This window comes from Saccopteryx leptura, chromosome 9 (genome assembly GCF_036850995.1).
Source record: "Saccopteryx leptura isolate mSacLep1 chromosome 9, mSacLep1_pri_phased_curated, whole genome shotgun sequence".
NCBI classification, from domain to species: Eukaryota; Metazoa; Chordata; class Mammalia; order Chiroptera; family Emballonuridae; genus Saccopteryx; species Saccopteryx leptura.
The window spans coordinates 49,552,150-49,565,512 of NC_089511.1; the positions used below are offsets into that span (position 1 = coordinate 49,552,150).

A 13,363-nucleotide genomic window follows, 5' to 3' on the forward strand; every position below is an offset into this window, starting at 1 on the left:
TTTAGTCAATACACTTTCAATCTTTCTCCATAAATTTCTTAACTTTTTTATTATATAAATGAAATCACACTGTTTTGTAATATGCTTCTTAACCTCAACACTACATTATAACATTCATCCATGTTATTAAACACTCTTAAAAGTGTTCAACTGGCTGCATAATTTATTTACCCAAATAGGTAAATATTTTACAATATGCTCTTAACCAGTTTTACAAATCAGTTGCATACAAGCAGTTATATATATTATCATTGTAAGGATTATCTCTGTAATGAGAGGGAGAGGGAATAATTTCACTGAGATAGGAGGTCTGTCTTCTGAGAGAAGAGGGGCACATTAATATATATGTATCATGCTATAAGTCTAAGCAGTAAGGTAATAAGAAGAAAAGTTATAAACATGAGAATTCTTCAACCTTTCCTTCTTTAAACCCATCCATTCACTGCCAGTCCCCAGAGTCACTAACCCCAAGCAAGAATCAGATCATGCCATGTCCTTGCCCAAACCTTTTCATGGCTCCCTACCACCTCCTGACTACAGTTCTTTATGCAAGTATTCCAGTCCCTTAAAATATGACTCTGAAGCCATATTTCGAACTTTAGCTTTCCCTAGTCACCTGTCCCAATGCATCTAGTGCTGTGGACATGGCCACCATTCACTGAGGGAACCCCCGCTCATGATTCCTTCTGTGCCTTCACCCACGTTGTTCTCATTTTCAAGACTGACATTCTCTCCTATCCCCCCTACCTGTTGAAACCCTAGCATTTCTTAAGGCTCAAATGCCACTCCCTTTGCAGAGCTTTTTGAGCTTATCCCAGCTAATCTCTCTGGTTTAAGTTCCGGTTGACTGTGAGATGCCAGATGTCCCCATGGGCTCCTGAAAGGCAGAAATATATATATTTGTGCTTGCTTCGGCAGCACAGATACTAAAATCAGAATGATACAGAGAAGATAGTAGGGCCTGTGCATGGATGATGTGCAAATTTGTGAAGCAGGAACATGTCTTCTCATTAACCAGCTCTGTGCCTTGCACATGTATATTGCTAATGAAATATTTGTGGAACAGTATTTTTCATGCATTAAGCTTATGTGAAAGGGCACAAAGTTTACTAATCTAGCAGGGCTGTGTTTAACAGAGTGTGCTTCATTACGTTATTTTACAGTAGCCCCCACACTTTATCTGTAATTTCACTTTCTGCAGTTTCAGTTGCCCACGGTCAACGACAGTGTCAAGATATTACATGGAAAATTCCAGAAATGAATAATTCATAAGTTTTAAATTTCATGCTCAATAATTAATAAATTAATTAATTAATTAATAAAAATTGCTTGCTCTTCTGAGGAGTGTGATGAAATCTCAAGCCATCCTGCTCTGTCTTGCCCGAGATGTGAATTATCCCTTTTTCCAGTGTATCCACGCTATATATGCTACCTACTTGTTAGTCACCTAGTTGCTCTCTTGGTTATCAGATTGACTATCATGGTATCACATTTCTTGTGTTCAAGTAACTCTTATTTTACTTAATGATGTCTCATCTCACTTCAACTCATCACGTAGACAATGTATCATCTCACATCATCACAAGAAGGGTGAGTACAGTGCAATAAAATATTTTAAAAGAGAGATCACATGACTTTTATTATAGTAATTGTTATATTATAATTGTTCTTTATTATTATTCATTTTTGTTGCTAATCTCTTATTGTGCCTAATTTATAAATTGAATTTTATCATAGGTATGTATGTATGGGAAAAAAATAGTTATACACAGGGTTTGGTACTATCCCAAGTTTCATGCATCCACATGAGTACATTGGAATGTATACTGTCTGGAAAAGGTGAGACTGCTGCATTAGTCATTCTGTTCTTGATCCCAACCTTCCTAAGCAATCAAAAAAGGATTCTTAGTAGGTAGATGGCACCTATGAGGAACTTGACTTTGAAATACAGCCTTTCAGCATTTACTGACAATGCAGAATTCTATGTTATGCTTAGGGAAATTCTGGAAACTGACTTGAAATTGAGCATTATAATTTATTTCAAGGAAACATGAGTAAGAGTTGTACTAAAAAAATTGGACCATGTAAATGTGTTTATGGTTTCTCCTCATACTGTCCCAACACACATAAAACCTGTGTGTCAAGTGCAACCCTTCCCTTAACTGAACTCCACGAACTCAATCTCTAGTGCACAACCGACAAAACAATTTTGAAAAGGGCTTTGGAACAGCTTGACTTGGCGCTGAGACCTCAGAACAAGATGAACCAAGAGAGCCTTGTCCAACTGTTAAATTGTTTTTTATGCATTTTGCTCTGCCAGACACAGCAGAAGAATGTCCCTGGGTGTTTTAGTACACACTGTGGATAGTTGGTTTGAGGTTGATATTAGATACTTGCCAATAAATAAACCTCTCCTACAGCCTGTCTCAAAATGTTTGATATGCAGAAATGCAGGCACATTCAGAATGTATGGACTTTTTTTTTTAAAGTGAGAGTTGTCATTTAAAACTGTCCTAAAAAAACCTGTTCATCTGCATCTCAATGAGAAGCCCAAGAGCCTCTTTCCTGGGTCACTTGTGTTCACCACTTCTCGCCAGTCAGGTTTTGAGCTGGATGCTGGGATACGGAGAAGGATCGCACCCATCACTGTCATCATGGTACTGACAGTGCAGTCTGGAGAAGACAAAGCTCTATAATAAATAACTTAATTTCGTATAATCAGTGAGTTTTGTGTATCACACAGAGGTAACAGAAAGAGAGCCGGGGGGAACTCTGGGGCTGAGCAAATACAGCAGACTTCACAGACTTCACAAAGCATATGACATGTGAGCTGGGTTTTGCAAGATAAGCAAGACTTTGAAAGTGGCTGGGGAACAAAGGGCAGCCAGGGCAGGTGGAGAGGTGTGTACAGAGGCACAGCAGCATGAAAAAGCTGCTTGGTGTAGGGAATCACAAGTGCTCCAGGGAATCACCATGGAAACATACTGTGGGTGGCAGGGGAGAGGCAGGAGGTGAGGCTGGTGAGGAGAGAAGGGCTGAGGTTACAGAAGATGTGGCCAGTGGTGTGGGCCGGATTCCATAGCGTTGTTCCAAAGGTGATGGGGACCCAGTGGAAGGTCTTACATTAGTAGCATGGCCAGATTTGTATTTTGAAGTTCCTCTCTATGGGAATGTAACCATCGCTGTGGGATAGTTTTGAATTAAACTTCCAGGTTTACCCTTTTCTTCTTACTTACTCTGTGCTCAGGAGACTGACCCCTGCAGAGAGCATGCATGGGCTCCTATGCCTTCAGCTTGTTTGCATTGGCAGGCACTGGCAGGAAACCAAAGGGTTAGAAGAGCGGTTAGCTACTGTATTATTCAGCGTTCTCCAGGGATACAGTGTTGTAAATTACCCAATCCACAATTCCGTGGGTCTTCGTAGAGACACCAAATCCAGATAAAATTTGAAAAGTTTTATTAAAGGAGGAAATTTATTAAATATGCTGGCCGCATATATCTTACACGGGGCAGCAGTCCCAAATCGTGTGTCTCATTAATATTCTAGGGGCTGGTTATATACCCTTAATTATACATGGGCAGGGAAAAAGCCTGACATCACGGCATAAGCTTATAACCTTTGTCTTCACCTACACAGGTTTGGGAAAAGGATGAAGGGGGGGATGGGACACAATTCATTAGCAAGTTTATAACATCTGTCTATAGGATTCATAAAAAATGTTTCTACACATTAAAACTTACAAGGTAACATAATAGTAAAAATGTCACTATATATTAAAAGATATTTCTATATTTTCTAGTGTTCACCTGCCATTCCTTTGTTCAGAGATTATATACATTAACTACATGGTTTCAGGAGGGGAGGGGTAGTTTCCATGGGCTAATGCCTGGAAATGGCCCATCAATATAAGAAAAGGTTTAATTTAATCTTTTCTCTTCCTGCACCTGGCTAGCTATTCACTCGCTTCCTCACAGGTGTGGGGGAGGTCAGAGAATCCAACTCTCCTTCCCCTCTGCATTTACAATACAATGCCATCGGCCATCCTGGTTTTATGCTAATCACACAAGCATAGAAATCCCATCTACAAAATCTCTCTGCCCTGGCCCAAATTAATAAAATGTTCTTTAAGCTTCCTAAAATATTAATATTAATTCTGTAACTTTTGATACCTTACAACAATAGAACCAACAGGACAGAGTGTTTATGGAGGTATATACACATATATGCATGAATGCATGTACTTATATATGTATGTAGTTCTATACATGAACATATATGTATATATGTATGAGAGAGAGAATAGTCTTATTCAACTCTTGGGGCTGACAAGTTTAAGAGCTGCACAATAGGCCAGCGGGCTAGAAACCAGGGGAGAAATGATGTAACCTTGAGTCCAAAGGCAGTCTTGAGGGAGAATTACTTCCTTTTCAGGAGACCTCAGTTTTATTTCCTATTAAGGCCTTCAACTGATTAGATAAGACCCACCCACATTATAGAATGTAACCTGCTTCACTTAAATTCTACTGATTTTAAAGTTCATGATAACTAAAAATACCTTCATAGTAACATCAATACTAATATTTGACCAAAATCTGCATACTGTGGACTAGCCAAATTGATGTATAAAATGAACCATCACAGGTATTTAATGCCTTTACTTCCTCACTGCCAGGCTGTGAGTTGGTATTGGCCATCATCGTTCCAGTTGGCTGGCACTGACCTTCAGCTATGCCTCTCTCCTTGACCTTTAGACACAGGAGTGGTAACAGCATCTGATCACTGCTAGCCCTTGACTTCTCTTAACCCTGTCCATAACTTTGTAAATAGTCCATTAGCCTCTCCTCAATTATGCCACTTCAATACTGTATTTCTTTGATGCCTGGATTGACTTTGTGCCATCTAAGTTCATAATCTTATAAAAACAAAACAGAGGAAAAGAATTAAGGCAGTGGTATCACATTACCTGACTTCAAATTATACCATAAAGCCACTATAATCAAAACAGCATGGTATTGGCAAGAAAACATACAGACCAATGGAACAGAATCGAGAGCCCAGAAATAAAACCAAATATATATGGACAAATAATCTTCGATAAAATAGCCAAAAGCACATCATGGAGAAAAGAAAGCCTCTTCAATAAATGGTGCTGGGAAAATTAGAAAGCCACATGCAAAAGAATGAAACTTGACTACATCTGGTCCCCCTGTACAAAAATTAATTCAAAATGGATCAAAGACCTAAATATAAGAGCTGAAACAATAAATTACATAGAAGAAAACATAGGCACTAAACACATGAACCTTGGCCATTAGAGAACAATTCATGAATTTGATTTAAGGCAAGAGACATAAAGACAAAAATAAATGAATTGGACTATATCAAACTAAAGAGCTTCTGCACAACAAAAGAAACTGATAACAAACCAAATAGGCATCCAACTAAATGAGAGATGATATTTGCAAACAACAGCTCCAATAAGGGGTTAATATGCAATATATATAAAGAACTCACAAAGCTCAGCAACAAATAAGCAAGCAATCCAATTAAAAAATGGGGAGAGGACCTGAACAGACACTTCTCCCAAGAGGACATACAAATGGCCAACAGATATATGAAAAGATGCTCATCTTCACTGCCATTTGAGAAATACAAATGAAAGCTACAATGAGATACCACCTCACACCTGTTAGATTAGTTATTATCAACAAGACGGGTAATAGCAAATGTTGGAGAGACTGTGGAGAAAAAGGAACCCTCATTCCCTGCTGATGGGAATACAAATTAGTACAACTATTATGGAAGAAAGTATGGTGGCTTTTCTAAAAATTAAGGATAGAACTACCATATGACCCAGCAATCCCTCTACTGGGTATCTACCCCCAGAACTCCAAAACTTTGGTACATAAAGACACATGCACATTCATGTTCATCACAGCATTATCCACAGTGGCCAAGACATGGAAACAACCAAAGTGTCCCCCGACAGAGGATTGGATAAAAAAGATGTGGTACATATATACAATGAAATACTACTCAGCCATAAGAAATGATGACATAATGCCATTTATGACAACATGGATGGACCTTGAGGACATTATACTGAGTGAAATAAGTAAATCAGTATAAGCTAAAAACTGTATGTTTTCACACATATGTGGGATATAAAACTGAGACTCATAGACATAAATAAAAGTGAAGTGGTTACCAGGAGGAGGGGAATGTAGGGAAGGAGTGGGGGAAGGGAGAAAATAAAAAACAAAACAACAAAGAAAACAATGCATAAGCCAATCAGACACAAATCTTCAATGAACTATAAGTTCTACAGGATGTGAATCATTGTTTTGTTCAGTGATCCATGGGCCTGTTACATAGTAGATAGTCAATAAATATTAATTGAATGAATGAAAAAATATATCTCCAACTTTAGGAAAACAAACTTTAAAAGTTCATGGAGAAGACAGATGAGAATCCATGGCCAGAAAGCCCTAAGTCTTAGGGCCTAAGAGAATAATATGTATGTTTAATTGGGATAGATAGAAGGTTCTAAAAATGAGAATACTAAAACTAGCCTGACCAGGTGGTGGCACAGTGGATAGAGTGACAACCTGGGATGTTGAGAACCCTGGTTTGAAACCCCAAGGTCACTGGCTTGAGCACAGGCTCATCTGACTCTAGCATGAGCTCACCAGTTTGAGCACGAGATTGCCAGCTTGAGCATGGAATCATAGACATGATCCCATGGTTGCTGGTTTGAGCCCAAGGCTTCTGGCTTGAGTAAGGGGTCACAGGCTCAACTGAAGCCCTCCACCAATCAAGGCACATATAAAAAAAACAAACAATGAACAACTAAAGTGCTACAACTATGCTTCTCATCTCTCTCTCTTCTTGTCTGTCTATCTCTGTCTGTACCTCTCTCTCTGCCTCAAAAGAAAGAAAGAAAGAGAGAAAGAAAGAAACAAAGAAAGAAAATACTAAAAATAAAACTTCAAATGAGTTCAATAAGAATAAAGTAATTTTCTTGATAGCTTTAAAAAAATAAAAGAAAAACATGGCTACATAGGACGATTTCTGATGAGGAAACATATTTGAAAGAACATGCACAACAGAATCCAAGAAGAGGCAAGATGTGTTCTTAATTAAGGACAAGTCCCAGACTGACATTATCTAGAAATTATCAAAGAGACTGTAACCCAGATTGCATGGAAATACTAAAGGGGCAGAAGGATGGTGTCAGCACAGTGACAGAGAACATGGAAGGGCTAAAGGGTTGAGCTGACAGAAGCACCATGTACCATTTTGCAGTCCTCTTACCAACAAGAGTCTTACCAATGAAGAGTCACATTTCCCTCACTAAAAAGAGGAAAATGGTGGTCCAGGTGATCAGGAAAAATGAGACACATGGCCATTTAAAGGAAGTCATTCTGTTATCTCCAGACAACCTACAGAACAAGACTGAAAGAAATGGCGATTGTGATCCCAGAGATGTTACCAGTCATCTCTTTCATCTCAGAGGTCTTCAAATAGTGTCCTTCTGCCTGGAACAGTGTATGAGCCTTCTTACCTATTTGACCTTATTTCCCTGGGGATGTCTTTTAAGATCCTGTTAGAAAAACAGCTGTGTTAGGCTTGCTTATGTGCACTTTGCATAATTAGTGTATGAGTATGTGACAGAGCCACGTGTGTGTAGCCTATGTAAGGCTGTGAGTGCTTTCCCTCAGGGGCGGTTCTTTCAGATCGCTCTTCCCCCACCACTCGGTGCAGTTTTCTGATTCCCTCAGCCACCACTAGAAGGGGCAATTTTCTTGATCCCTTGCCCTCTACTGTGAAAAGTGGTTTTTCTTTGCTTATTCACTCAGCTGTCTCTGTGAGCCTCCATTAAACAGGAATGACCCACCTCTTTCTGGCTTCACAGTTCCTCTACTGTCTGCCCAAATCCAATGTGATACTGCCTGGCCTTGACTACCAGAATCACATCTGGCATAATGAGCAGGATTAGGATCAGATCAGTGTGAAGATACCGACACCCATGAAGGGTGATATATAGGGGAGTGGCTTGTTCTTAAGCATGTGGTTCCCTGTGGTCACCCTGCTGGGAGCCATGAGCTGGGTGTTTTTTACAGTCCAGTAAGCAGAAACTTAAAGCTCTGTGCAAGAAGCCACCTCAAGAACTCCAACGTGAACAATGAGACTGAGCACCAACAGTGGCCTGAGCTGAAACAGTTGATGGAGAAGAAATAGCGGGTTTGAGAACATCCGTTTTCCCTAGAAGCTGAACGCTAGCACCAGCCGTTGTTAGAGACACAGCTGCAGGTTCAGGAGCTTCAGTTTCAGCTTCGGGCCTCGAGCTGGCAGCTGCAAGAGCTGAAGAGGTCACTGAAAAAGAAGGAGGAGGTTAGGGCTGAAACTGCCATTGGCAAACTCAGAGCCCGGCCAGTGGTCACTAAGAAGATAAAAATCCAACAGCCAAAAGTGCCTCAGGGGCAGGCACAACCCCCTATGCAAGTAACTGAGCACTCTGTGGTCTGCCCTACACCCAGATAGAGTTGATGGAATTAGGGGTGAAATTCAGGCAGAAACCAACCGAGTCCCTGACAGCTTGGTTGCTGTGGTTGTGAGACTTAGGAGTGGATGGCATCATGCTCTATGGAAGAGAAGTGGGGAAATTAGCCGCCATTACCACATATTCCTCCTTGCGGCAGCATCTTCAGAATTGCTATGACAACCCAGGAAATCATATCCTATTAGAATGGGTAATGGCTGTCACTTGTATAGTCTGGCAGAATGCTGGAGACTTGCCAGGGGCAATGACTTGGTGGCAGTCATATATTGAGCTGCAGCAGGTCCTCCAGGAACTAGGTATGAAGGATGTTATTTTCAACCTAAGGTCTCATGGGCCAGATGGGGAAGTATTTACAACAGGGACGAGGGACCTTATTCTTTGTAGTGACCCCATCAGCCCTTTTTGAGTCACTAATGCCTATCTTGAGCCCTTATGTTGGGCAGCCCATCAATGCTATTACATAGATGGTGGCAGATTTGGGAGAGGTAGAAGCAGCATGCAACCATAAGGCTGTGCAGGCTGCTGCCCATGCTGTCTCCCTGACTAACAAGAGAAACAGGTCTGTAAAGTTTACCTGAACACAGATGTGGGTAGATTTGATTGTGGCTGGGAAGATAAGGAGAAATTAGGTGGCAAGCTTAATAGATTCCTGTTAGAGGTTTGGCGGCAGCTTAAACTGGAGCAAAGGTTTCAGCCACTGAAAAAGTAGAAGAATTGGGTGGCCCAGGAGCTGCCAAGACAATGGCTAGAGTTTGTGCAGCATGGTGGCCAGATTATACATTGAAAGCACCTGCCAATAAAAAAGTTGGTGCTCGTGTTGGAGCTTGCTGAGTGGTTTGGATGAGGCTTGTGGTAATAAACAGAACACTTATAGAAAGGTGCTAAGGTCCATTATCAAAGAGCTGTTTGGTTAGTTGCCTGTAATGAACCTTCACCTTGAGTGATTTGCACAGACAGCTGGGCTATCGTGACTGACCATTGAGCAGTAAAATGGGCTCTTGAAGCAAGGACTGTGTCAAGAGGGGGGCATCAGCTCCCTTGCTGGATGGACGTGTCACCTGTAGACAGTGTGAGAAACCCTGACGAGGGTTTCTCCCATCCAGTTGTAGAGATGCACCAAGGGCACTTTCCTCAATAGACATGGTTCTGGACTGTACAGGCACCCCAGCTATGATCAGTGGCCTTATTGGCACTGTGGGTAAGGGGTTAGAGGTGGGCCTCCAGTTAACTCCCTTAGAAGAGTGCTCAGAGAGACATTGTGAAGGGCACTTTTGTAATTATTGTCACTTTTGGTATAGCTTGTGCCTTAGGAATTCTGTTGTTGCTGTAGTCTGTACTGTTTCTGTTTATGTAATATATCTCACTTCTTGCACAGGGTTCACAGAAGATATCTATTGTGTAGAATATGAAGTGAGCAATCCTAAAGGGGTGGAGTGTTGGGAAAACAGCTGTGTTAGGCTTGCTCGCTTGCACTTTGCATGATTAGTGAATGAGCACATGGCATAGCCACATATGTATAGCTTGTGTAAGGCTATGGGTGCTTGCCCTTGGGGTGAATTGCTTGTGTACCACACTGTGAAGGGATATTTTCCTGATTGCTCACCTGCTACCATGAGAAGTGGTTTTCCCTGCCTGTTTGCTCATCCACTGTTGTGAAAATCTATTAAATGGGAACAGCCACCACTTTCCTGCTCCGCAATACCACTACCATCTGCCCAAATCCAAGGTGAACATGCCTGGCCTCAGTCACCAGCATTACAGACCCTCAAGTCTGCTTAGTGCCTTCCCACCTGCTCTTCCATCTGCCTTCCTTTGAGTGGCCCCTTGAGGGGAATCATGCCATTCATCAATACCCTCCAGACACAGCGGGTTCCAGGCTACAATCTTCCAGAGGGCAGAGATGGGATCTTGTTCACCGTAGTCTCCCCAGTGCTTAGTCCAGTGCTAGCATGTGGTAGTAATAATAGTACCTAAGAGACAGGTGTACTTCATGTTATTACATTTTGCTTGATTGCACTTCACCAATATTGTACTTTTTTTTACAAATTACAAGGCAAGACCCTCTATCAACAAAAAGATTATAACTTGCTTTATTGTGATACCTGTTTTACTATGAACCTACAACATCTCCAAGGTATGCCTGTACTGTTTTAGTTTCCTAAGACTGTTGTAACAAAGCACCCGAAACTGAGTGGCTTAAAACAACAGATTTATTCTCACAGTTCTGGAAGCTAGAGGTCTGAAATCAAGGTGTTGGGATGGCTGTGTTCCCTCTGAAAGCTGTAGGGGAATACTCTTGTTTCTTCCTAGGTTTTGCTGGTGGCTGTCAATCCTTGGTGTTCCTGGGCTTGCAGCTGCATAACCACAATCTCTGCCTCTGTTGTCACATGGCATTTTCCTGTTGTAATAAGGACATGAGTCATATTGGACTAGGTCCCACCCTAATGACTTCTCTTAGCTTGAGCACATCTGCAAAGACCCTAATTTTAAATAAGGTCACATTCACAAGTATCAAGTGTTAGGACTTCAATATATCTTTTTTGGGGACACAATCAACCCAGAACAACTACTGAGAGCTCACTGTGCACAGGGGCTATTCTTAGTGTTTCACACATATTACCATATTTCTCCATGTATAAGATGCTCCCATATATAGGACGCACCTTTATTTTGGGGCCTAAAATTTGAAAAAAAAAGTATTACAAAAAGTTATTGAACTCAAGTTTTATTCATCATAAAACTCATACAATTCCTCATCACTGTCAAAACTCCCATCCATTAGCTTGTCCTAACCTTTGTCTGATGATGAATCACTGTCTTCATCTATTGCCTCATCCTCAGTTCCATCTATGACATTTGAAATGCCACCCCACTGTATAAGACGCACCCCGTTTATAGACCCCAAATTTTTCGAAAAAAGTTGCGTCTTATACATGGGGAAACACGGTAACTCTTTTAATCCTTACAACACCCTTCTGAGGGAGGTTTGACTACCATGCCCATTTGATAGACAAAGGAATTGAGGTAAAGAGGTGAAAAAATTTGCCCAAGTCCAAATTTCAATAAATACAGAAGGTAGGACTTCTCTCTCTTTTTGTCTCCTTCTTCTTGAGTAATTAAGAGGTAATTTTTGGGAATGGTTTTTTATTCCTTAACTTTAATATGCCTACAGATCAGCTGGTGATCTTGGTCAAGTGTAAATCCTGGATTCGTTAGTTTGAGGCAGGAGAGGAGATTCTGCCTTTCCAGCCAGCTCCTGGGTCCTCTGCTGCTGCTCATCTATGGTAATAATAGTACCTAAGAGACAGGTGTACTTCATGTCATTACATTTTGCTTGATTGCACTTCTATGGACCGCAGTTTGTTTAGCAAGAGCAATTGAAGCCCAGATACTAGTCATAGCAGAACAACTAAAAGTGCTTTTTAAAATTACTAATTCTTAGAACTCAGAACCTATGGACTCAGAGTCTCTAGGGTGTGGCCTTGGAATCTGTGTTTTAAGGGCAGTGATTTTGAAAGGCACACCGATTTGTAAATTAAAGGTATATAGACAAAGTGTTGACTTGAATTGGCCTGCTACAGTTCCTAATCAAACTGTAGCTAAGATAAAAAGATATGAGTTAAAGATCATAATGATAACTAGGACAATTAAAAATTTATTGGGTAACTATATTAAAAAAATATCTATATATGAACCCAGAGGCAGTAGTCCCTTAAATGAGTGGTCTGACTTTGCCCTAGGCAAGATGTATGTAAGTGTCTTACAAAAAATCAGAAAAAGTATACTTATCAGTTTTCTGATGGTAAAAGGCTGGGTGGAAAAACTAATGTGATAACTAAAAGAAAGTCAAGATTAATAAGCTAAGACATTGAGATAATAGCATAATAAAGTTAAGTCCTATAACCAAGTTTATAAAATGGATTACAGAAGTAAAGGATGGGGAAAACCTGGCTTAAATTTTTTTTTATATTAAAACAACCTAGAGCCTAGCTTGTGGTGGCTCAGTGGATAGAGCATCGACCTGGAACATTGAGGTCTCTGGTTGGAAACCCTGGGCTGGCCTAGGTAAGGCATATATGACAAGCAGTCAGTGAACAATTAAAGTGATGGATGCAACTACGAGTTGATGTTTCTCATTCTTCTTCTCCCTCCTCTCTCTCTGTAAGATCAATAAATAAAATATTTAAAACAAAAGAATCTAGAGTCTTTAGTTAATCACTAATTTAATATCAACCAACAGTATAATGCAACTATCAAAACATTTCAAGCAATTTAAGTCTACATCTCTGTTAATTAAGAGAGGCATCCAGAACAAAGACAGTGATAGCCTCAGGATTCCCTGTCTTGTCAGAGCAGAGCTGGGCTGTCATGTTCACACTGGGGGGCCAAGTATTTAGGGTGACATTGGATTGTGCTCTATGAAGAAAGATCAGGTTGGCAAAAGAACTTGAAAGTATTAAATAGCCCCTAGAGCTAGGATGAAAAAAATGGATACTGCCTTCAATTACAGAAGACAAAAGAATACTTGACCTCCATCTAAAAATATTTAGGAGCTTGTTGTCTGAAAGAGAAATGGCCGTGTTCTAAGTAGCTTCAAAGCAGCAGGATCAATGGATAGAAGTTGCAGGGAGGAAATATTTTAGTCAGTATATACAGAAGAGCATTTTCAGACTTGATCTGATTAATGATGGCTTGGAAGGCTTGATGAAAGATTCAACTCCATGTTCCTAAAAGTGTTCAAAGAGCTGTGTCAGAAGAAGGATTCTTTTCACTGTGTGGAAGGCTGGGCTAGATGTCCT

The 13,363-nt window shown here is 40.5% G+C and overlaps 1 protein-coding gene and 1 non-coding gene across 2 annotated transcripts in view; both read left to right on the forward strand.

Annotated features, from left to right (window-relative positions):
* LOC136380890 (uncharacterized) overlaps positions 1–13,363 on the forward strand; it is a 105,461-nt gene that overhangs the window by 18,116 nt on the left and 73,982 nt on the right. The window lies entirely within an intron of this gene.
* On the forward strand, positions 903–1,006 carry LOC136381626 (U6 spliceosomal RNA). The gene has a single exon (XR_010747116.1). It is a non-coding gene; the product is annotated as a U6 spliceosomal RNA (small nuclear RNA).